This window comes from Musca autumnalis, unplaced genomic scaffold (genome assembly GCF_047663935.1).
Source record: "Musca autumnalis isolate F117 unplaced genomic scaffold, ASM4766393v1 scaffold_3, whole genome shotgun sequence".
In the NCBI taxonomy this organism is placed as follows: Eukaryota; Metazoa; Arthropoda; class Insecta; order Diptera; family Muscidae; genus Musca; species Musca autumnalis.
In genome coordinates, this window is record NW_027411866.1 from 228997739 (window position 1) to 229023894 (window position 26156).

General features: G+C 38.1%; 1 long non-coding RNA gene across 2 annotated transcripts in view; it reads left to right on the forward strand.

The window, feature by feature from the left end:
* The first annotated feature begins 1309 nt into the window (after positions 1-1309).
* LOC141399087 (uncharacterized) overlaps positions 1310-26156 on the forward strand; it is a 314481-nt gene continuing 289634 nt past the window's right edge. The window contains exons 1-2 of one of the 2 annotated variants that reach the window (XR_012411765.1): positions 1310-1992; positions 2451-2743. This is a non-coding gene — a long non-coding RNA (uncharacterized lncRNA). Of the gene's footprint in view, positions 1993-2105; positions 2744-26156 lie in introns of those variants that run through there. The other variant, XR_012411764.1, reaches the window with a different exon arrangement.

A 26156-nucleotide genomic window follows, 5' to 3' on the forward strand; every position in this document is an offset into this window, starting at 1 on the left:
ATATTCGTCATTATTATTCAAATCGCAAAAATTAAAAGTTGGGTTCTATTAGCGGCTATTGCGATATATTCGTTGTTTGATCACCTACGAGAACCTACTTTACATCATTAGAAAGGCGATATTTTCTACTTTCATGGCCAGGTTCTGCTTTTGGTATACCCCATATTGAAGCTGAGATATTCGCTTTGGAAAAAAGGGTTGTCTTTTTATCCACATAAGTTTTTTGCCCATTCCGACCCCTAAATATTATCCGACCATCACCAAAATCAATAGGCTTCTTCCCCTCCGGGACCCCCATCAACATCCAAAATTTCGTGGCGATCCGATCAAAATTGCGACCTGTAGCGTGATTACAAGGTTTAGATGGACAGACGGACAGACGGACGGACGGACGGACTGACGGACGGACACACATAGCCAGATCGACTCAGCTCGTCGAGACATTCATTTTGGTATATATAAGTATGGGTCTACGACCATTATTTCGATGCGTTACAAACTTTTTGGCCAAAACCAACTTATAATACCCTCCCCACATAGTGGTGTAGGGTATAATGATGTGAGGACAGTCTCCCTAGTCCTCTTTTGTTATGTTTGTGACAATTGTTTTTATATTATTTCGATAAGTCTTCTATGATAGTTGTACCCCAGTATTCCACAGATTATTCCCCTTCTAAAGGTTTAATGTGGCCACATTGTTGACATTGTTGCTCTGGTGTTTACCCAGCGAAATAGTTTTTCGTTTTGCAGTTGAGATTATCTCAACTTTTGCAGTTAACTTGGTCATCTCTCCTTACATTGTTTACCGATTACTCTCTGCGGCTCTCCTTTGCAAATTTCCTCTCATAGGATGTATTTTCCATCATTGTTGTGGTTTGTTGTGAAAAGCTTTTTTCCGTTTCTTGTTGCTTTTGTTTTGTTTACTATTTTATAAAGATACTCACGAAAATTTTGCTCAAGGTAAATTTTTATGCAAAAATTCTCCCCCAAAACGACCAAAACACACACCATTAGATGCGTAAAAGCTGTTGTGTGTGTTTGCTTGGCTGTTTTGAGCATCATGAAGAACATCATCATCGTGATGTTAATGATAATTATTGGCTGCCTTATGTTGGTAATGGTAGTGTGAGTGTGTTTTTCCGTTTATGGGGGAGAGCAAGAAAAACTTCATGCTCTGCATTTGTTGCTTTATTGAGAAAAATTCTAGCAGCTATGCTATGTTGCTACTCTGCTCGTGTGTGTGCGTGTAAATGGTTTTTTCTACATTGTTTTGGGGGTCTCCAGAAATGCTTACAATTGGCAGGCTGATAGTCGTTGGATATACGCCGCGATGCTAAGATTCGTCGTTGCCAACGGAATACCACCATTTTATTGTCGTCGTCGTTGTCGCTGTCGCTTTTAAATAGAAAAAAAAACTAATAAATTACCGTTAGCGATTTGTTAGTCTTGTTGTTGTGTGACCACCGACCAGATACTAAATTGGAATTAAGCGTTCGTTCAGGCTGTGTGGAGAAAAGCTAAGCCCACAACGGAAAAAGGGCCCCTGGAAATTTTAATTACAAAATAATAACCAAAAGAAAAAAAATAAGGAAAACCGCCACCACCACAACAGAGGCACTATACAACCAACCAAGTGAGCAACATAAAGCCTATGTGTGTTTTGCAAAAAAAGCCAGCACACACACAACTACATAAAAGTGAAAGGATGTAAGCGAGGAAAGTGAGTGTGTGTGCGCCAGTGTTGTGATTAAAATTGAAATTTTGAAAAAAGGAGTTGTGAAGAAAGTGGTTTTGAAAAAAGTCGAATTATTTCCGATACCAAAATAGAGTGTGGCCAAACAAATCCCTGGCTAGTGGTGCTGACTGGTGGTCGGTTGGTGTTATTTTGTGTGCCTGTTAGGAATATAAAGTTTCACCAAGAAATTATCAGGAACATAATTTTTCCATTTTATTTTTGGTGAAAGTGCAAAGTGAGAAAAAAAAGGAAATCATGTAAGTCCCTCCACGCTCTGGGCTTGTAAATGTCGTTTTCCGTTTCTTTCTATTTTTTGCCAATGGTTCCGTTTTCAAAATTTGCGCCTGCTTCGTGTATCAAGCGTTTAAGTGTTTCGTGAGCAGGTCGTTTGTTCGTTACGTTCGTGCCATAACATTTTATTTTGTTTTCGTGTTTCGTTAATGACGCTAACGCCGCCGTCGTTGTTGTCGTCGTCTTCGTCGTTGTCGCCGTTCGTGTCAATCTCAATTGGTGAACTTCGCGTTTAGTGTTTTAATACTTCTCCTTTTCCTCCTCCTCCGTCGCCGCCTCTGTCACCTTATCTCACAGAGGCCCCAGCAATTTTGTTAAATGTGTCCATGTGTGTGTGTGTTCGTGTTATCATTGATGTGACATCTTAAAGAGTCTATCACTTTATTGTTTTCTTAATAAATTTTATAAAAAAATAAAACACAAGAAAAAGAAATAAAAAACGACGAGGAAAAATCGAGGAAAGTGTTTGAAAAAATAATAAAAAATTCTCAAAACCTCCAAAAAAGAAAATCATAAAAATATCTAAAAATTGTGTCTAGTGACGTAAAATAGGCAAATGCCAAATAGTATTGGGAATACTTATTATCTTCAAATTTTCTACATTTCACCCTTCTCCTCCTCCTTCAACCATCAACAAACAAACAAACTTCCTGATATTTTGGAAAATCATCATCAACCACAAATAAATAAATCAACAATTACCAATGAAACAAAAAGGTAAAAAATGTCTTCAGGAGTATTATTTGGTGTCTTTATTGACGATAAGGACTCTGTATAAATTTAACACAAAATTGATTTATTGTTATTTCTCGAAACTCCTTAACCCTGAGGAGAGAAACGCTTCACACAACCCACTCACCCCCAGCCATTGTTTTACAACAAACTCAGCTTCTGTCTCTTCTTGATTGCTGCTTCTTGTTGCTGTTCTTCTTGTTTAATGTTGTAACTGTAATTGTATAGCAGCAGTAGTGATTGGTTGTGTCCTTGAAAACAATTTTTGGGATATTTCTTCTTATATATGTATGTGTAAGTGTGTGTGTGTGATGTTCAAACACATACGCACACACACATGTAAATGCAAAATTCTTATGCTAAACATTTTTTCATTGAAATTCCAACAGAAAAAGTTTTTGTTTTAAATATTTTCGTTTCGTTTTCGTTAAGGATATTTGTGGGTTGCCATTGAAAAGTTAAGTGTTTTTTAGTAGTAGCTGGTAGTTCTTGTTAGTCTAGCCTTTTGCCGAAATTATACAAAATTCGTATGATCGCGTTGGAATTTTGAATACAAGTTACGGTGCGCCTTAACTAATTTTAAATGAAAGGTGCTTATACCTGGGAAGTTTTTGCGGATTCTGAAACAGCAATGTTCATAGATGAGAAAAATCGAAAATAATCACCGGAGGGATTTTCAAATAAAACAAATAAAAAAAATAAATAAAATTCACAATTTTAGAGCTTTGAAACCGTAAGCTTGAGAAACCGTAAGCTTTATCAAAACGGACCCATAGAAAATGTTGTAGCAGCGAAAGTTCTCTACAAGATTGTCCTCTACGATATTTTCGTAGGTTTTACCGTTTTTGAGCAATGCATTGACAGTATCGTCTCCTGCAATGGTCATGACTGCAATTTCCCAACTTAAAATTATATATATCTTAAAAATGGTACAACATAGGAAAAAATTATGAAAATCAATTTTATAGAGAACTTTCACAGCTATGAGATTTTCTCTAGTCCTATTTCGATAAGATTTACCGTTTTCAAGCAAATCGTAAAAACCTAACAAAACAAGTAAAAAAGTATCAGTATCAAAAATTTGCGGGGATATCGACAGATAGAGCTTTTTTATCACACTAGCCTGCGAAAAACATAAAATAGCTAGATTCGGTTCGAGCCCTCCAGCCACTACATATGGTGCTATAGGGTTGTTTACAACTTTCGGGCTGTTTTCTCAAGAAGAATGGACCTCCCCCTGAAAAAATGCTTCAACGATAATCAAAATGATTCGAGAGCAGGTCTTAAAGTGAATTTGGACAAAATATTACTAAGGCCAAAGTTTGGACCGAATCGGCAGATCCGTTCAAGAGTTATCTTGCGCTCCAACCTCTACACAGCGTGTCATAGGGGTATTTTGCAACTTTCTGGCTATTTGCTCAGGAAGTATGGATTTGCCCCAGATGAAACTTGTACCGTCGTATGGGGGGCGGTGAATAAAGTTGCTACAACAAAAATCAAAGCGATTCGTGAACAGGTCCTAAACTGAACTTCTTCGAAATTTTGTGTGGGAGATACCCGAAAGAGTGGACCGATTGAGTCCCTATTGGAACCTCATCTAAGTCTGATAGAAATTTCACGATGTGCAAAGTATGGACCAAATCGGTTACTCCTTTCAAGAGTTATCATGTCCACAAATTTTCCGAACAACTTTTGTGGAGGAGGTATCGGAAGGAGTGGCCCGATATAATTCATCTTCGAACTTTGTTTAACTAAGTTTGGACAAAATATACGAAAGCCAAATTTTGGACCCAATCTGCAGATCCGTTCGAGAGTTATCTTGCGCTCCAACCTCTACATATGGTGTCATAGGGTTTTTTTTTTTATTACAGGCTATTTTCTCAGGAAGTATGGACTTGCCCCTAATGAAACTTATAGCGTCCTAGGGGGGGGGGGGGGGGGGGGGGCTGTGAATACAATTTGCTACAACAAAAATCAAGGCGATTCGAGAGCAGGTCCTAACTGAACTTTTCCGAAATTTTGTGTGGGAGGTACCCGAAGGAGTGGACCGATTGAGTCCATATTGTAACCTCATATAAGTCTGGTAGAAATTTCACGATGTGTAAAGTATGGACCAAATCGGTTGCTTCATTTAAGAGTTATCGTGCGCACAAATTTTCCGAACATTTCCGAACTTTTGTGGGGTAGGTACCGGAAGGAGTGGACCGATATAACCCATCTTCGAACTTAAACTAAGTTTGGACAAAATATTACGAAAGCCAAATTTTGGACCGAATCGGTTGATCCGTTCGAGAGTTATGGTGCGCTCCAGCCAGACAGACGGACGGACATGGCTAATACCCTGGACCGACGGCGATGTTAATTTGCATTAAGGTGCGCATTTAATTTTAACCTGACAGACGACAGTTTCTGCATTTACGAAACAGCTGTTTGCTGGTAAACAACTGTTTTGTTGTTGCTTGCAATGCAAATTGTTTCTCAGAGCATGAATAGCTCTCTCTACTATATGAATATGGGCTCTCTTTTACAGCATTGCCATATTGAAATACCAAAATTCAGTTTAAATTCCCTTTGATTTTGTGCATTAAGAATGTGGATATCGCAGGAATTAATTTGAATTAAGGCAGTTAATGGAAATTAACGATGCCGTCTGTCTAGGGTATAAATCAACTCCAAATTGTGTGAAACAAATTTTGTCCAAACATATTTGGGGTCTAAAACCATTATTTCGATGAGGCACATTTTGCCCGTATGAAAGTGTATATACCCTCGTTAGCATAAATGCTGAGGGTATAAAAATGGTAAAACCTACGAAAATATCATAAAGTTCAATCTTGTAGAAGATTTTCACAGCTACAATATTTTCTCTAATCTCATTTCGATAGAACTTGCGGTTTCCCAGCAAAATTGTGGAAACCTAAGAAACCCCTAAAAATGACAACTTGGATCGCGGTTTATTTTTTATAAGAAAAACCATATCTATGAACATTGTAGTTTCAGAATCCGCAAAAACTTCCCAGGTGTAAGCATCTCCAATTTAAAGTTGGTTCAAGAGCACCGCGGTATGGGGCTATATATGGTAAAAACCAAATTTCTTTTGCAATTCCATTTGAAAAAATTTAAAATTTTTTTTGCGAGCAACAACAAAATTTCGGTTTCAAATCCGTTCGCGTACACGAAATTGGCCGATTTATTTAAAAATATTTAAAAATGTATTATTTTTTATTTATTTTATGTAGATGTTTAAATATTTACTAAATTTATTTTTATTTTCGCGAAAAATCAACAAGTAATAAAAAAATATTGAAGTAAATCCAAATTATCCTGCTCAAGGGTCCGTACACAACTCTAAAAAATAAATTAAAATTATCTACAAAATCTAAACAATGCATAGAAAAATATGAAACCGACTTTAAGAGATTAGGTTTCGTTAGATCTGTCGCGTAAAAAAACTAAATTCACGCTTGATTCAAATTTTAAATTCAAATTTGAAACGCAAAAAATAGTTTTTTTAAGAAAATTCACCCATCAAATTTTGGCCTTTATACTCCAATTACTAGGATACTGTAAGAAGCACACTCATGAGATATACATTAAAAGACGTAAAATCACGAGTTCTGTAATCCTATCCCCCCGAGTTTTGAATAATATCTTATTGTCTATTAAACAAATTCAAAAACCCCCGAAATTCCGGCTTCGAAATGTCTGCATCAATTTTATATGGATGCAGTGGATATATCAAAAAATGATACACTAGTATCATGTTGCCAATGGAGTATTCTGTGATTCTTTCTGTGGGCATAGGTGTATAAAATGTAATGTTAAGCCAGAAATCGGAAGGGAATACAAAAAAAACTTGTTGGCTTCAACCCATTTTTCTACATTGATGCCAACACAGCTTCCACAAAAATTAATTTTAAATGTCGACAATATGTGATCCCTCCTAAAACACTTCATTTTAAAGAATTTCGGGCATACTATGTACATAGAATATGTTACCACAAGTTTAAACTCGGATTCATTGATTGTAAAATATTTTTGGTTTTTATGTGAACTGATTTGAACCAAAATTGGCAAACTGTATTCTATGCTAGACCGGATGCATCTATGAGTTTGCAACTTGATCGGACCTATATTGCGCTTTTAGTGAATTATTTTCCTCATATAGGATGCTAATAAATATTGGAGCTATATCCAAATCTGGACCGGTTTTCACTTTTTTCTACAGAATAGCCTTTGGACCAAATATATGATCTGTGCAAAATATTATATTAATCGGATTATAAATGAGATTTTCATGAGTTTTAATCAACTTTTAACATAAATTTCCCCTATGTGCGTTGGGAGAATCCTTCTAACAATAATATTTTCTCTACACCTTTCTTCGGGGCCTACTTTGCCCCATCATAGACCGTAGGTAGCGTTTCTAAGATCGTTTATCTTATATTCTTCCTTTGCAATGTATATTCTTGCAGCACACATCTCTGTTTGAGATTTTCTGGAAACATCGCTGGTTCGACACATTTGTGATTTTGTTTGCAAAGCCACACTCTACCTTGAACCTTGAGCTGCACGCTCTTAGTATATAGACTAAAACACATTAGTTTCGTTTCTTGCCTGAGAATCCACCGCTTCACGGATTAAAGCATTGTCGCTACACCGCATCTTAACAGTTGTAAAAACCCAAGTTTAAATGGTTTGGTTTATTCTTTGCACATCGTTATTGCTCTTCGAAACTTATTTCAAATTTGAAGACTGACTATATCGGTTCACTACTTTCGGTACCTTCCACATTGAAGGTCAAATATTTGGACATTCGATCAGTTTGAGACCTATTCGGGAATAAATTTTAAATTTAAATTCGGATAGTTCCCGCAGTACTTGTAAAACAAGTAATACAGTATAGTTTTCATAATGCGGACACTCGTTAATCCGGGCAACGCAGTAATCCGGACACTAAAAGTAGAAAGATCTCCGGACGTCACTATTTTTATACACTTAGAGTATTTTTTACTTTTATATTTCATTTAGATGTTCGGTTTTAACAATTCCAAGAAAGTATCAGTCAGCTGTGCTGACAGAGATGTACCCTCAGTCTCTGACCAAAAAAATATATTGATTTTGTACGAGTTTGCTTCAATATACATGAAATTTGTAGCTACCGTAATGTGGGACTATACCAAATCTGAATTTTTCTGGTGAGCAATCTTCTGATTCATAGAAAACTCGAAATATTAAATTGCGTTAGAGTAAGTTTGTAGGAAATTTTTGAAAATGTTTTAAGGTTATTTTTCATTTTAGTACGTTCCGGCAAGGTTTATTGTGCTTTTAGGCCATTATCTCTGGAAAAAATTTTAACATTGTAGGACAACCTACTGAAAAAAATTCAACACGATCCGAGAGAAGGTCCTTAACTCTACTATCTCCTAATTTTTGTGGGAGGTACCCGAAGGAGTGGACCGAAATAGTCCATATTCCAACCTGATACATGACTGTGTGAAATAATACAATGTGCAAAGTTTGGACCAATTAAAAACTTCCTGCGAGAGTTATTTGACAGATTTTCCATTTGCGTTTAGGGTTTCTATTAGAATTTAGGCCATTAGCTCCGGCCATTCACTTATTCCGAATTTTGTGTTGAAGGTACCTGAAGGAGTGGACCGTATAGTCCATATTCAAACTCGATCTATACCTGGAAGGAACTATACGATGTGCACAGTTTGGACCAAAACGATTGCTCGCTTCGAGAGTTATCGTTCACATCAGTTTACAGAAAAATTTTAAACTTTTGAACGAAATCCGTTTTCGTTAATTTGGAGTCTGTCGATAAATCTCGAACGGATCAACCGAATTGGTCCTCGCAATGTTTTGTCCAAACTTAGAAAAAACTGGAAGATGTGCCATGTCGGTAAACTCCTTCCCAACCCACAAAAGTTAAATTTTTTTGTTAAAAGGGTTCGGCCGATAAGTTTCGGAGGGAGTAACCGATTTGGTCCAAACTTTGCACATCTTAATATTCATGCAGGCATCAGATTCGAATATTGACTATATTGCTCCACTACTGCGGGTATCTCCCACAAAAAAAAAAAATAAATAAATAAAAATAAATAATAATAAAACAAGTAAAAAAGTATCAATCGGCTTTGCCGACAGAGATATACCCTCATCCTATGTGAATTAAACTGTCATCTACGGTCAGATCGAATGTATTTATGATCTTTTCATTATTTTGTGGCTATTTTTTTACCTTTGAACTTGCCGAAGAAAATATGGATTAGGATTAAAGTTCAAAAGTGTTGCAGATGAGGTATTTAGAGGAATGGACCGACATAGTCCATTATGGAAGTGGATCTTATTTGGGAGTCATATCTTTTCGATAGATATCGCGCCCACTAATCATTTCAGTGGTTCATCGTATAACTTATGGACCAGTATTCCATGGAATTGTCCAGGGAAAACATAATAGCATTGTAAGCAGGACAACAACGAACAGCATCGGCATACATTTCCAAAGGATCTTCGAACATACCTTAAACTGCACTTAAACACAAATGTTGAACTTTTGTGGAGGAGCTACCCTAAGGTACCTTCATTTTAGAAGTTAAACTAAATTTGGACAAAATATTAGGAGATCCCAAATTTGTTCAAGAGATATCGTGCATACCATTTAAGTGACATTTTTTAAATATTCGGGGGAACTACCGGAAGTTGTGGACGGATATTGCCTATCTTCGAACTGAAAGTATGACAAAAATATTAGGAAGGCCAAATATTGGACCAAATCGGTTAGTTCGAGAGTTATCGTACTCTCCAGTCACTACATATGGTGCCATAGGGTTTTTATTACAACTTTCGGTCTGTTTTCTCAAGAAGTATGGACTTGCCCCTAAAAACTTTTACCGTCGTTATTGAAGCAGCGAATGCAAGTTACCCCAAAAAATCAAAGTGATTCGAGAGTTGGTCTTGTCTTATCCGTAATTTTATGTGATATGTACCCAAATGAGTGGGCAAACATAGTCCATATTCAAACCTAAGCTATATTTGGTAGATATATTAGGATGTGTAAAGTATGGACCAAATCGGTCACTCCCTTCAAGAGTTATCGTGCGAACAATTTTTCCGAACATTTTTGAACTTTTGTGGGGGAGGTACCTGAAGGAGTGGACCGATATGGCTTATGTTGGAAGTTAAACTATGTGTGGACAAAATATTACGAATGATAATTTTTGGACCAAATCGGTTGATCCGTTCGAGAGTTGTCCTGCGCTCCAACCACCACACACGGTGTCTCAGGGTTTTTTTTTGCATCTTTCAGGCTATTTTCTCAGGAGGTATAAACTTGCCCCTAATGAGACATGTTCCGTCGTAAGCGGTGCAGTGAGTACAAGTTGCTACAACAAAAATCAAATCGATTCGAGAGCAGGTCCTAAACTGAACTTATCCAAAATTTTGTGTGGGAGGTACCTGAAGAAGTGGGCCGATTGAGTCCATATTGGAACCTCATCTAAGTCTGGTAGAAATTTCACGATGTGCAAAGTATGGACCACATCGGTTACTCCCTTCAAGAGTTATCGTGCCCACAAATTTTCCGAACATTTAGGAACTTCTGTGTGTGAGGTACCGGAAGGAGTACTTAAACTAAGTTTGGACAAAATATTGCGAAAGCCAAATTTTGGACCAAATCGGTTCATCCGTTTGAGAGTTATCGTGTGCACCAGCCAGCCAGACGGGCGGACATTGCTCAATCGACTCCAAATTGTCTGAAACACATTTCGTCCAAACATACTTGGGGTCTAAAACCATTATTTCGATGAGGCACATTTTGCCCGTATGAAAGTGTATATACCCTCGTTAGCATAAATGCTGAGAGTATAACAATCGCAACGGGCAGTATAAGACTACCTCACAGATTTGTTTGAACATTTTGGCTCCTGTATATACTTCCTAAGATAATGGCTCTAAAGCACTAAAAAGTCCCTGCTGGCATCAACTGAAACAAAATTGCGTAAAATTCCGCCATACTTAACTTTTAATACCATCCACCATTCTGAAATTGAATTCAATAATTAGCGTCCATTCCTGTTCACAATTTCAGTCGGAAATTATACCTCATTAGAACAGAAAATGCAATTTAAAGCTTAAAATCGGGAGGTACCGTTACATGGGTGCTAAAACAAAACAAGGACCGATGTCAGCAATTTTGGTAGATAAGTTATTGGGCCACTCGCGAATGGGTCAACTTATTTGGTCTAAAATTAGTTTCTCGTAATATTTTATCCACGCATAGACCAGGTTTGATCCACTTCTTCGGGTACTTCTAAAAAAAAAAATCATTAAAAAATTGACCTCAAGCTCGAAGAGAATTTTATTTTTTAATAATTGGATGAAATATCGAAAAGCATAACAAAATAAAAATATTTCGCACAAGAGCAGTTTAAGGTCTTGCTTTGGATCGCCTTGATATTATTTGCAGCATGTTGACCTTTCGACCCCTATTGCAACAGTACATTTTTCGGGGGCAAATACGTACTTCCTGAGATAACGACCCAAAAGCTAACATAAAACCATATTGTCAACAGTCTATATCGGATAATACCTTCGGGCACCTCCCTAACAAAATATAAACATTTTCTCTTAAGTGCCGTTAGGGGCTGCTCAAGGATTCTGATTACAACGACTTACTTTTCTGTGGGCAAGACCATGCTTCCTGATATAATAACCCAAAAGCTTAAAAACCCTTAGGGAACCAACTAAAATGGATGTTTCGCACGATAGTTATCGAAAGGAAGTACTCCCAAAATTAGATCCTGTTATAAAGAATGGACAGTTTAATAGTGTGTAGTCCTTGTAATCATGACTACAACAGAATACCTTTTTCAATAGGGATATACAATATTTCCTGTGATATGGTCTTCGAAATTACCCAACATTTAGGGCCACTTTGGGCATTATCGAGGGAGGTACACAATACCATAGGGTTGTAATAACCCTCCACATCTCACATGGCGGTACTTCATATAAGTGGCTCATAGAGCTTTATGCAATAAATAACTGTTTACCCCTATATAGTTACACACTTGCCACGGTAAATTCCGTTTTGCTAAACTGCCCTCTTTGCTAAGTTACCGTTATCATTAATTTATATCGTCTTGTGGTGCGTATGATAATTTTTACCTAGAAAAATCATAATAAATATCATACGCACCAATATTTGAACCTAAAGAATACGAAATATTAAAGGTATTTTCGTCTTCGAATTGGTTCTTAGGTGCGCTTTTGGCACTTTTCTTACACTTGGACGTTTTTGTGCAATCTTTCCGAAAACGCTCACGCTTAGAAGTTCGCTTATGTGATGCAAATTTTATTAAGACAGCAAAAAGCCCAAGCTCATTCAAAAATAAAAACAACAAAATTTAAAACTGCTTTAAAATTTAAACAACATCTAGTTCAATGTCAAAACACTTGGTTTGTGGAATGAATCCATTTAACGAAAAGGAAAATTTGTGTTTTCCCACTTAGGGAAAGGCGCACACATACATACATACATACATACACAATTAAACACACATAGTTCTTCTCTAAGAGCTCACGCAACAAACAATGGAAATAAATTTGCCTTCAACATTACATCCTTTAATGTTTTCTAGACTAAAAATGAAAGGATAATACAGAAAAAAACAACAACAACAACGACAACAACTAAAGAAGAAAGGATACAAAACACAGAAACGACTAACAAATAAACAGAAGACAACAAAAACAGAACATAAGAAGAAAGCAAGCAAACTTGCTGTTAATGGTTTCCACACTTTGACACCCTTTCATTTACGCACACACACACACACACACACAAATAAATACGTACATCATTTACAGATGCAGACATATACAGAACACAAAAATATACTTAACCATATTTACAAGCCTCGTCGTATATTCATCACAAGTGAAAGCTGCATGGGGTGTATGTTTTGAGAACCCAAAGATAAAAGACATTAAAATTCTGTTTTGCTGCTATCTGTTTTTCTTCCTCTACACTTGTTTCTTATCCTTATTCTCCTTCTCCAGCTTGTTAAATCATGCCTAATGTATGCGAATTGTAATGGTAAAATGTGTACTGGTACTCGTATTCTAGGTTCTGTTTTCCTAACATTCATTCAAAAAAAAGTTTTGCATGTTTAGTTTTTTTTTAATGTTGAAACAAATGTACAATTTTTCGTGAAAGTGTTTGTGGGGTTCTGGGGTTGTTGCAGAAACCAATTTAATGGAAGGTTTTCGAAGACTGATAGATCTTCTTAGGGAAGACAACTACGTCTTCTTATAGAAGATTTGCAAGAGGTCTTCCTATCAAAGATCATCTTGTGTTCTTTTTTGAGAAGATCTTTTGGTCTTTTTTGAGAGGAGCTAGTAGTCTTCTATCAGCAGACCTTTGGAGAACACCTTTGGTCTTCTATGAGAATATCCTGCGGTCTGCTATGAAGAAGATTTTGTGGGTTTCTATGAGAAGATCGTATGGCATTTTGTGAAAAGACCGTATGGTCTTTTATGAGACGATTTTGTGGTCTTCTATTAGAAGACTTGGTGGTATTCTAGGAGTAGACTTGGTGGTTTTCTCTGAAAAGACCTGCGATCTTCTATGAGAAGACCTTGTAGTCTTCTAGAAGAAGACTTTGTGGTCTATGAGGAGATCGTATGGTGTTTTGTGAGAGAACCTTGTTGTCTTCTCTGAGAAGACCTTGTGGTCTTCTAGGAGAAGACTTGGTGGTCTTCTCTGAGAAGCCCTAGTGATTTTCTGTGAGAAGACCTTGTCGGTCTCCTATGGGAAAATGGTATGTTTTTTTGTGAGAAGACAGTATGGTCTTTTATGAGATGACCTGGTCTTGCCTGTGGTCTTCTATGGGAATACCTTATGATTTTCTATGAGAAGACCTTGTTGGTCATTTGTGAGAAGACCGTATGGTCTTCTATGAGAACACCTTGTTGTCTTCTATGAGAAGACCGTAGGGTCTTTTGTGGGAAGGCCCTATGGAATTTTGTGAAAAGATTTTGTGAAAAGACTGTTTCCACAAAAACGAATATGCTGCACTAGTTTTTTCATTGCAGTGGAAACGGCCCCAAGAATACGCGATAAAATGCGCGATATTTTCGAAAACAATTTTAGGTGATTTTCCTACCTTGGAATTTCTCGTATCTCGCGTTTTAGTGTATGGAATTTTACGAGTAAAGATTTATTAGATCCGCAACGTAAAAATCTAAAATTTGCAATCAATGCAAGTAAATCGAATGACAATTGTAAAAATTAGGCCCGAAAAATATGATTTTTAGAAAAATGTTCGCTCAAAATTTTCGTTTTTGGATGCAGATTTCTGTGAAGCTGTGTAGGCTACATTCACGACACGTATATCAAATAACTCAGAATCGCGAGATCTACAATCCTATATACGATTTTTTGAAAAACCTGTTTGCGGAACGAAACTTGACCAAAAATCATGAAATTTAAAAATGTTGTGTAGCGTTACGTAAAGCTATTTAAACGGTTTTTAGTTCATTTGTATGCAATACTGCTACAAAGTATATAGAGATCACAATATTTTAGATACAAGATTAAAATTTCTCCAACATAATTGAAGCAATAACTAAAAAGCAGAATTTTCAACCACATTAGCTCTTATTTTAGTATTTTGGGTTCTAACTTCCGTAGAGAATAGCTCCATGTTTTCGCTTTCGAAAGATTTTCCGTAATTCGAAGCTGTTAATTTTTAAAAATATCGGCTGTAATATGGAATTTGGAAAGCCTTTTGTTTACAGTGTTTTAATGTGGAGGGTTTAACAGTTCTGCCCGAACATAACGCCTTTTCTTCATTAAAGTACATATCCAGATATCACACACTAACTTCACTTCCATTAAAAAAGTTTTGTAATATTGTAAGAAAATAATATTATTTTATGTCATAACAAGTAAAAATGTATCAGTCGGCTTTGCCGACAGAGATATACCCTCAGCCTATGTCTGAGGTGTTTTCAGAACTTTGTGGCCCTTTCTGGACATTTAAACTTGCCGACAAAAGTGATGATTAGGATTAAAGATCAAAAGTTTTGCGGAGGAGATATTAAAGGAATGGATCGACATTGACCGTTATGGAAGTGGATCTCCAGCCAAAACATATGGTGCCATAGGGGGTTTTTACACTCTTCGGACTTTCCCCTAAAAAACTTTTACCATCGTAGGCAGCGAAGGCAAGTTGCTTCAACAAAAATCAAAGTGATTTGATATCAGGTCTTAAAGTGAACTTATCCGAAATTTCGTGTGGGAGGTACCGGATGGAGTGGACATATATAGTCCATATTTGAACCTGATTTATATCTGGTAGATATATTAGGATGTGTAAAGTATAGACCAATTCTACCACTCCCTTCATGAGTTACCGTATGAACAATTTTTCCGAACATTTTTGAACTTTTATGGGGGAGGTACCTGAAGGCCAAATTTTGGACCGAATCGGCAGATCCGTTTGAGAGTTATCTTGAGCTCCAACCACTACACACGGTGTCATAGGGTTTTTTTTTCACCTTTCAGGCTATTTTCTCAGGAAGTATGGACTTGCCCCTGATGAAACTTATACCGTCGTATGGGGGGCAGTGAATACAAGTTGCTAGAACAAAAATCAAAGCGATTCGAGAGCAGGTCCTAAACTGAACTTTTCCGAAATTTTGTGTAAGAGGTACCAGAAGGAGTGGACCGATTGAGTCCATATTGGAACATTATCTAAGTCTGGTAGAAATTTCACGATGTGCAAAGTATGGATCAAATCGGTTAATTCCTTCAAGAGTTATCGTGCACACAAATTTTCCGAACATTTTCGAACTTTTGTGTGGGAGGTACCGGAAGGAGTGGACCGATGTAACTCATCTTCGAAATTAAACTAAGTTTGGGCAAAATATTACGAAAGCCAAAATTTAAACCAAATCGGTTCATCCGTTCGAGAGTTAACGTGCGCTCCAGCCAGCAGGACAGACAGACAGAAAGACGGACGGACATGGCTAGATCGACTCCAAATTGTCTGAAACACATTTCGTCCAAACATACTTGGTGTCTAAAACCATTATTTCGATGATGCACATTTTCATCGTATCAAAGTGTATATGAGGAAAAGTCAAAATTTTTTAGTTTCCATGAAGCCAAGGTTTGCACTATTATAATACGCGAACTATTGTAGTTTACCAGTAACTATTGACTATTGCTGGATTATTTTAGATGTTTTTGTACAAAGCTCAAAAATTTAGCAAAAAAAATTAATTTACGTGGTAGTTACGACCGCGTAAAGGAAAAAACATAGGTAAAACACGTTGAAGCTAAACAGGTTTTTTACATTGCTCTTCGATTTCTGATTAAACCATTCAAATGACGGACATCTGTCCAAAGTAAAAGTAGGAGAATACAAAATGAAGATTACACTTCTAATGTATCACTTTCTAAAATTTCCACTGCATCCACCTTTTATGGATGCTGACATTTTGAAGCCGGATTTCAGGTGTTTTTTGTATTTTTTATGTAACTGGGACGCGCATTCGGATATTTCGAAAAACCAATTATAGGATTAAAGAACTCGCGATTTCGCATAATCTGATATGTATATTGAGTATGTAGCCCACACAGCAGCATAGTAATCTACTGCCAAAGGCCAAAATTTAGTGTGATATTTTTTCTAAAAAACCTATTTTTTGGGTACAGTATTTACAATATCGTTTTGAGTGTGCTGGTACCCCGCGATATTTTAGTTTTTCGACGATCCGGATCATATGAATCACAGATCATAAAAATCCATCTACTAGAACGGCGGAAATGGCTACTGCAAAAATTGAAAAATTTGCGAAAAATGTTTTTCAAAATTTTCTTATAGTTTATTTTGGCTCGAGGTCAGGTGAAGAAAATAAAAACAAAGTTTGTTTTTTATTTTTGATTTTTTATTCTTCCGATATTTCGATCATAATCTATGATCATCATCAGGGAGTTGACTTTAAAAAAGAAACAATATCGAGAAATTTCTACATAAGTATATTAGCAAAAATAACAATTTTACAAAAATTACATTTATTTTTCTTTCTGATCACCACATTTCACGTTCTGATCTCGTTTGAGTTTGACTTTAAACTAAATTTTTCCGTGTTTTTCAATTATGTTTCTATAGATTTGCGCACAGTGTTCCGTATCTGTTTTATAGTTCATGCGCTTTTCACCAGGAATATTAATTATATGTAACATTTCTAACATGTATCTTCGTTTATAGTTATTTTCCTGTGTTAGAATGTCTACTTTTTCGAAATTAGGGGTATGTCCTGTTAAGGAACAATGAGCTGCTAAGGCTGTTTTTTGTTCAATGGGCTTGTTTCTTGCTTTTTGGTCGGATTTATGACCACTTATCCTGGTTTTAAGTTTGGTTTTTGTGGTGCCAACATATACCTTTTGGCATATGTTGGACTTGTCACCATTGCAACTTATTTTGTACACGACGTTTGATTTTTCTTCTAGTGGAGTCTTCGATTTTGTTCTACTGAAGAAAGCATTATTAGTGTTGCTGCTCTTTAAAGCTAATTGAAATTGATCCTTGTTGTAAAGATTGGATTTTGCAAAACGCTCTGAGAAACCAGGAACGTATGTGGATCTTTTATATACTTTTTCCGCCCTTGGTTTGATGCATTGAACTCTCTCGGACTTCACATGTTGTATGAGTTCAGTGATGGTTTTGTTGGGGAAATCGTTCATCTTCAGGATTCTTCTGACGTCATGTTCATTCTTGAAATGGAATTTTCTGTCGCTGATATTAAAAACTCTTCTTATGAAATTCGTTGCGGTATTTATTTTTATCCTTCGAGGGTGTTTTGAATGATAGTTGATTAGTCGCCCAGAGGCCATGGGTTTTTGATACCAATCTAATACTATATTGTTATTTTGTCTAATTACCTTAGAGTCAAGGTATGGGAGACAATTATTCGATTCACTTTCCATTGTAAACCGCAGTTGATTATTATAGGCGTTCAATGCCTTGAGGGTGTTGTCAATTTCGTCCTTTTTTATGATGCAAAATATGTCATCGACATATTTTGTCATTAGTCTAGGTTTAACCGTCAGATTTTTGCTTACTTCGTCAAGTAAATTTTCCATAACTATGTCGGCAATCACAGGTGACTTATTCGTAAATATATATAGGTAAATATCGCTGACTTATTCGCGTTTTATGTGGATCATTTCCATTTCAATGAAGAAAGTGAATCATCACTCGCGTTTGTGCGAAGACAGCGGTTTGAAAAATTTAGTGGCGTGGGAGCTGTATCCGATTTATCCAAAAAATACTGTGTGATGCTACATCCACGGTTCTTGATGGATTTTATTGAAATATGTTTAGATCGATGTATTTTTTCAGGGTTGATAGTGAAATCGGATGCGCATAAAAAGTGTATGCACTTTGTGCAAAATATAAGCGTTATACAGTTTGTTGCACTCTAAACTGCAGACGATGCTACATCTTAGCGGCCAAAGTAAATCCTGGCAAATGTGTACAAATTAAAAGAGAAGAATTCGCTGTATTGGTAAACCGCATGCGCATCAAGTGATTTTGAGGATTTCGCGATTTACACGCATTTCAAAATGAACATTCCATTTAAAGGAACCCAACATTTATTTGAAAGATATCCATATCTTATGCTAGATGTTAGCGTGTTTTCGAGAAGTGATTAGAATAAAAAATGTGATTTATTGCGTGAAATTTAACTAAACTAGAAGAAAAACTCCGACCTATTTTTCTTACATTTTGTTCAACTAACTCACAAAATAAATTTTAATAAATATTTTCTCTTACAAAAATTTTATAAATTTCCTCAATATATTTTTTTGTTTTCGCTATAATATGAAAACCACTAAACGGATTTGTATAGTTTTGGTTTCATTTGAATCTTCGCGATGTATAGATTACGTACATATTTTTTATATATTTTTCAGAGGCATAAGCAGGTTGAATTTTATTAAAACAAGTTGCAAACTACCAATTGTTTGGAATTCTTTCCAAATTTCCGCGAAAATGCACAACTTTTTCACTAAAGTTATGGGACCTCAGTAAACATATAGTATGTAGGGAGCCCCTAATTGAGAGAGTTTCTCAATATAATGATTAGAGTCTTTAAAAGATTTTTTTCTTTTTATCAAAATTGAAACCGCCATAACTTTTGCGCGCAACAACCAAAATTAGTATCTCGAACAGATTTAAGAATGGCATTTTTTTCCCAATCTATGTACCAAAAATCTTTCATGTAGCTTAAAAAAAAAATTTAATATTTTTTTTTATGGAAAACTAAAAAATTTTGTCTTTTCTTCATATACCCTCTTTAGCCTAAAGGCTGAGGGTATAAAAACACCAACAACTTTAATATTTTACCATAAGTGATAGAGCCCGTGAAAGCCAACTAAAAATTCAGAAAATTACATTAAAAAAAGAAAACATTTTTATCAGGACTCGGGCAATAAATACTACGATTCATAGGCTCCATTTCTATCGTAATTGTACGAGTAGATGTTTATGGACTCGATGACATTAAAAACTTTCCAAGGACTAATCACTTCTGTCGACACAGAGCACACTGGTCGAAACCACTGATCTAGCGGCGCGAAAGTAAAAAAATCGAACTATAAAATTGCGAAATATTTTCCATTGTATCGATTACAGACTAGGGTTATGAAACCACTGATCTAGCGGCGCGAAAGTAAAAAAATCGAACTATAAAATTGCGAAATATTTTCCATTGTATCGATTACAGACTAGGGTTATGACTTTTTTACAACCTCATATCCCTGTATCATAGCGTGATGAGTTTTGCCATAAGATTACATAAAATCTTAATTATAAGGTGATTCGGTGAAAAAAGCTCACCCACAACATGATTTTAAAATTTGAATTTATCAAAACTTAGGTCCGATTATTTTTTGGGGAATGAAATTGGACTTTCTGGATACTGAATAACCACACTCGGGCTGCAAATATTTGCAAATCTTTTGATGACTGCACTTTTAAAATAAGGGATTTTGCATGAAATTCATACAAATTTAGCTGTGCATTTGTATGGGAGCTAAATCAAAATATGGACATATCTTGAGAAATGTTTGTAAGGAGGTGTTCTACCCACGGAGACACTATAATACCATATTATATTGTTACGGAATTAGATTTAACTAATCTCCGTGTAGACGTTGTTTTATTCCCCGATACGATTTGTACCAAATAAAACAGGGTTCGTTTTAGATTACGTTTCTACAATGCTTTATTTACCTTATTACACTTATTCGGAGCTGACTGTTATAGCTAAGTACACAGCTTTACTTTACTTCTTCACTAGTCGATGTTTACACTTCGGTATAAAATTCACAACTGCTCACTGTTTGCCCGGCAACTCAAATTTATATGCCCACATTTGTCGTTTAGAAGTATCTAGAGCATGCATCTGGCAACATCGAGAAGCCAACTAACAACAAACACACAGACGCACACTCGCACCTAGCGAACAACAACAACACACATATACGGGATACAAACACAGAATACAGACATGACGTAATGGACAAAGTAAAGTACAACAAAAACAAATACTGGGCGATAATTGAACGATTATGGCAAAACAAATGGAAACAAAGGCACATTAGTAAGATGTAAAGAACTAGAATGATGAAGATAATTCTACATGGTAGTTGTTGTTGCTTAAATAAAATAACTGCGTAATAAAACGTTACGTTACAATTCAAATTTTTAAATTAACGGAAATTAAACTAAATTAACTTAAACCTATCAGTTACATTCGTAACATTGCCTCCCGCTTAAGCCTGTTCGTCCCGAATAGGCACAGTCCCCTCTCTGTGGTATGGGCATTGGTAACACACTGCCTCCCGCTTAAGCCTGTTCCTCATGACCTGGCACAGTTCTCGTTCCATAGCGGGCCAACCGTTCTAGATGTACCACCTTCATCTTTGATCTAGGGCTGTCGCTCTTCTGTATGCGATACACGACGTCATTTATTTTCTTGACTACCTTGTAGGGGCCTTCCCAGTGCGTTTGTAATTTGGGGCATAGTCCTTTTTTCCGTTGTGGGTTGAACAATAGTACCAGTTGCCCTTCTTGGAACCCATCAGTATTTGCCGCTCGATCGTACCTCGCCTTCATGCGGTTGCTGACCATTTTTATCCGATGGCGTACTGCATCGTGGACTTCACTGAAAGAGTTTTGACTGTTTTCATCGTTATCAATTTCGGGGTTTGGTGTGGCACCGAAGATCAGGTCACCAGGCAGCTTCAATTCATTGCCGAACAAAATTCTGGCTGGGGTTCGAGATGTGGAGTCATGAATGGCCGACCTATAGGCTAGTAGGAATTTTGGTATATGCTCATCCCAGTCTCTTTGGCCGCTATCTACCACCTTTCGTAGATGCTCTTCCAGGGTGCGATTAAATCTTTCCACCATGCCATCTGATTGTGGATGCAGGGGCGTTGTCCTCGTTTTCTTGATTCCGTAGGTGTCACACATTTCTTTGAAGATCGCTGACTCAAAATTTCTTCCTTGATCGGAATGAACCTCGGATGGGACACCATAGCGACAAATCCAATTCTTGCTGAACACATCCACTATTGTCTTGGCTTCCTGGTTGGGAATGGCATAAACCTCTGGCCATTTGCTGAAGTAATCCATGACCACTAAGACATACCGGTTCCCGGAGTCGCTTATTGGAAACGGTCCAGCCACATCCATTGCGATTCTTTCAAATGGAGCTCCTGAATTATACTGTTGCATGTGGCCTCGACTCTTCCGGGTTGGACCTTTAGCTCTCATACACCTCTCACAATTGGCAATCCAGTCTGCAATGGATTTCTGACAGCCGACCCAGTAGAACCTCTGCTTTATCTTTTCAGCAGTCTTTGTCACACCAAGGTGTCCTCCACTTGGCCCATCGTGAAACTCTGACAAGACATCTTTTATTTTGGAGTCTGGTACGACAATCAAGTTACGGTGAGTTTTTCCATTGTCGCTCTCCCACTTACGATGTAGGCACCCATCTATTAGAAGTAGACTGTTCCACTGGGCCCAATAAGATTTCAAAAGGGGGCTTTCGGGCGCTATTTCTTTGGGACTAGGTCGTTCGCCCACTTCCATGGCAGAAATTATTTTGCCTAGGGTGCGATCTTTTCTTTGTTCCGCTGACCAATCCTCGCCGGACTCAACCTGCAGTAGCCGGACATCGACGATACTTGCTTTGCCTTCAGCCTTCGAGCAATGTCTGCATTCAATTTTGCATGGCCGACGAGACAGGGCATCAGCATTACCGTGTTTTCCACCTTTTCTGTGCTCGATACTTAGGTCATAACTCTGAAGCCTTTCGATCCAACGGGCCAATTGACCTTCCGGGTTCTTAAACTGAAGCAGCCATCGGAGAGCTGAATGATCGGTTCTTAACAAGAAATGCTGTCCATATAGGTATTTGTGATAGTGTTTGACGCTCTCCACAACTGCCAGCAGCTCTCTCCTCGTCACACAGTAATTCCTCTCTGGCTTCGACAATGTTCGGCTGTAGTACCCGATGACTTTTTCTTGGCCGTCTATTTCCTGGGAAAGGACACCACCGATCCCGTATGCACTGGCGTCCGTGTCCAACACAAACTTACCGCCCGGTACAGGGTACGCCAAAAGAGGGGCTGTACAGAGCATGTCTTTGAGTTTTTGGAATGCCTCTTCCTGGTCGTTGCTCCACAGGAATTTCTGCCCTTTTTGAGTCAATCGGTGTAAGCTTGCGGCAATGCTGGCAAAATTGGGGACAAACCGACGGTAATAGGTGCAGAGACCCAGAAAACTTCGCAGCTCGTGGAGGTTTCGAGGCTGCGGCCAGTCTCTGACGGCTTTAATCTTCTCGCTATCCGTCGATATGCCCTCCTTCGTCACATGGTGCCCCAGGAACTTTACCTCTCGCTGGAAAAGGCTTCACTTCTTCGGGTTCAGTTTCAGACCCGAAGACGATAGCTGCTGGAGTACATTCCTTAAATTCGTGAGGTGTTCGTCGAAGGTCCGTCCCATGACTATGATGTCATCCAAGTATATAAGGCACGACTTCCACTGCAGCCCTTTCAGCACCCGCTCCATCAGCCTTTCAAAGGTGGCCGGGGCGTTGCAGAGCCCGAATGGCATGACATTAAACTGCCAGAGACCGCCGTTAACGCCAAACGCTGTCTTTTCCTTATCTTTTTCGGCAATCTCTACCTGCCAGTAACCACTCTGCAGATCGAGGGTAGAGAACCATGACGTCCCGGCTAAGGTGTCTAGTGTGTCATCGATTCTTGGGAGCGGGTAGCTATCTTTCTTGGTGACATCATTTAGTTTTCTGTAATCCACACAAAATCTGGTGCTTCCATCTTTCTTCTTGACCAGAACTACTGGGGAACACCAGGGACTCGACGACGGTTCGATCACACCACTCTCCTCCATTTCGCTTATCAACTTCTGGACTTCGTCCCTTTTTGCCAGTGGAACGCTTCTTGGGGCCTGTTTTATTGGTCTTGCGTCTGCTGTGTTTATTTCATGTTTCACCACCGATGTTCTTCCTTGATGCCCTTTTGTAGACGCAAAGGTAGAGGCATGTTTCCATAATAACTGCTTGGCCTTGTTCTTCTCGGAAGGTGATAAGTTCTGTGTCCACTCTTTGATGTAACCATCGAGGTGCTTCTTTTCCGTGGCTGCTGATTTTTCGGTGTTATTTTCCAAATTGATTACAGCTTCGGCTGGTGTACATTGTCCAACGTCGGAAAATTGGCAAATTTGTTCTTGCTTATCTGACAGGTTCAAAACTCTAACTGGAATCAGTCCATCGTCGTTGCTTTTCACCAGGGCATTCGCTATTAAGATGTTACTATTTTTGTTCTCTACTGGTTCCACCACCCACAATTTCCCGACTCCACAATCTCCATCCATTGGTACCCATATCAATGTTTCGGCACAAGGCGGTATAATCTCTGGATGTTCCGTAGTCAGACGTCTAATAGGTGCGTTTTCATCGTAGCCCATATTTAATGGAATTTCCACATTGGACCATGTCATCACACGTTCTTTCATATCCAGATTAAGACCAAAGGCAATCATAAAATCTGCGCCTATGATAACTTCGTCTACGATATCAGCCACTATAAACTCGTAGTCGACCGATTTATTGGCAATAGTAAGTCTCACGGTTATCTTTCCATGTACTGCCGCAGGCTCCCCCGTTGCTGTGCGCAGTCTGACTCCATTTAGTGGCGTTATCTTTCCTTCTGCCAGATCTGATCTGATGATTGACTTTGATGCGCCTGTATCCAAGGTCAGAATTCGCTTGTCGCCATTGATGTAACCAGTTGTTGTAAGGTTGTGGTTTTTCTGCTGTACAATCGCTATGGAGATTGTGGGGCCGTCGTCGATGGGAGCCAGTTCACGCCCCGCTGGACTGGCTCGATTTAGTTTAACGGTGACTCATTTGCAGAACGTTGAACTACTCTTTTACTTTCCCTTGACGGGGGTGGTGACGATGACCTCGATCGCTTGCGCTTCGCTCTACAATCACGCGCAAAATGACCCATTTTGCCGCAATTGTGACACCTACCCCTGGCCTTAGTTGGTGCTGCCGTATAACGTTCTTCCCTTAATGCCTGCTTCAATGCTGCCACCATCTCGTTAGTAAGAGATTTGGGTTCATCGAACTCGGTATCCAGTTTGCGGACCTTGTGAGTCTGGGGATTGGTGATTATTCTTGCCGTCTCTTGCGTAAGGGCGTACGACACGGTTTCAGCAAACGACGATTTTGGTGACGCATACGTTGCACGTTTGATCTCGGGGTCACGTATACCATTCACAAATGTTTCGATTTTCATACGGTCCAACAATGGATGGTTTTCCCCTGGATACGTCATTAGCACCAAACGTTCTACCTCCGTTGCGAAGTCCTGTAAGGTCTCATTTGGCTTCTGTATTCTTCCCCTTAATTCCATTAAGTAGATGTTTTGCTTATGTTCGCCACCGTACTTACGTTCGAGAGCAGCCATTATATCCCCATAACTGTTTCTAGAAGCGGCGGGAATACTCTGTAATACGTCAGCAGCATCACCCTTCAATGCCATAAGGAGTGATACCGCCTTTTCGTTGTCGTTCCAAGAATCTCTAGCAGCCACTGTCTCGAACTGTAATTTGAACACATTGAAAGATGTAGAGCCGTCGAACACTGGAGGCTTAATTTTTAACGCGTTATGGATAACTCTCACTGGACCGCCTTTAATTTCCAGTTCCGACATTTTCTTTTCTATGCCCAGAATCTTCTCATCTTGAGCCAGAAATTTCTCGTCAACAGACAAAATCTTTTTATCCAACTCTTTCATTTGTACCTCCACGTTTTCTACTCTCTTTTCAATCACTATCGTGATATTCTCGAGTTTCTCGTTAATTTTTCTAGAATTCTCTTCCAACTCCTCTTTTAAGCTTCTTGAATTTTCTTCAAACATCCTAGAATTCTCTGCCATTAAGTTTTCGGTGATTTTTCTAGAGTTCTCTTCTAACTTTTCCTCTAATTTGTCGTCGAATTTGGCAAATCTTTCCTCCAATTTTCTGGAATATTCTTCACTCTTTCTGGAATTTTCTTCCATTTTAGCATCTAATTTCTCCATCATTCTACTGGAATTTTCTTCAACCATTCTGCAATTTTCCGCTTTCATTTCCATCACAAGTCTGGAAGTTTCTTCATTCTTTCTAGACATCTCTTCTAACATCTTACTGTTGTCAGATTTCATTTCCAGCATCATCATAGCCAGCATTGATTTCAAATCGTCACCCCTGGCAGCTACCGATGAAACTTCCTCAACAGTGGATTCGCCCTTTGCCGGTAACTCGACTTCTTCCTTACCGTCGAACTCATATTCATCGATGTTCATTCCACGGCGCTCGAACTCTTCCAACAAGCGTTTTTGTAGTTCGGCCTTGTTGCCAGTAGAACACAACTCCAACTTACTTAGCTCCTTCTTCAAGTCTTCCACTCGTAGATCCTTAAACTTCATTGTAGGATGATCGTAATCTCACTGCTGACACCAATTGTTACGGAATTAGATTTAACTAATCTCCGTGTAGACGTTGTTTTATTCCCCGATACGATTTGTACCAAATAAAACAGGGTTCGTTTTAGATTACGTTTCTACAATGCTTTATTTACCTTATTACACTTATTCGGAGCTGACTGTTATAGCTAAGTACACAGCTTTACTTTACTTCTTCACTAGTCGATGTTTACACTTCGGTATAAAATTCACAACTGCTCACTGTTTGCCCGGCAACTCAAATTTATATGCCCACATTTGTCGTTT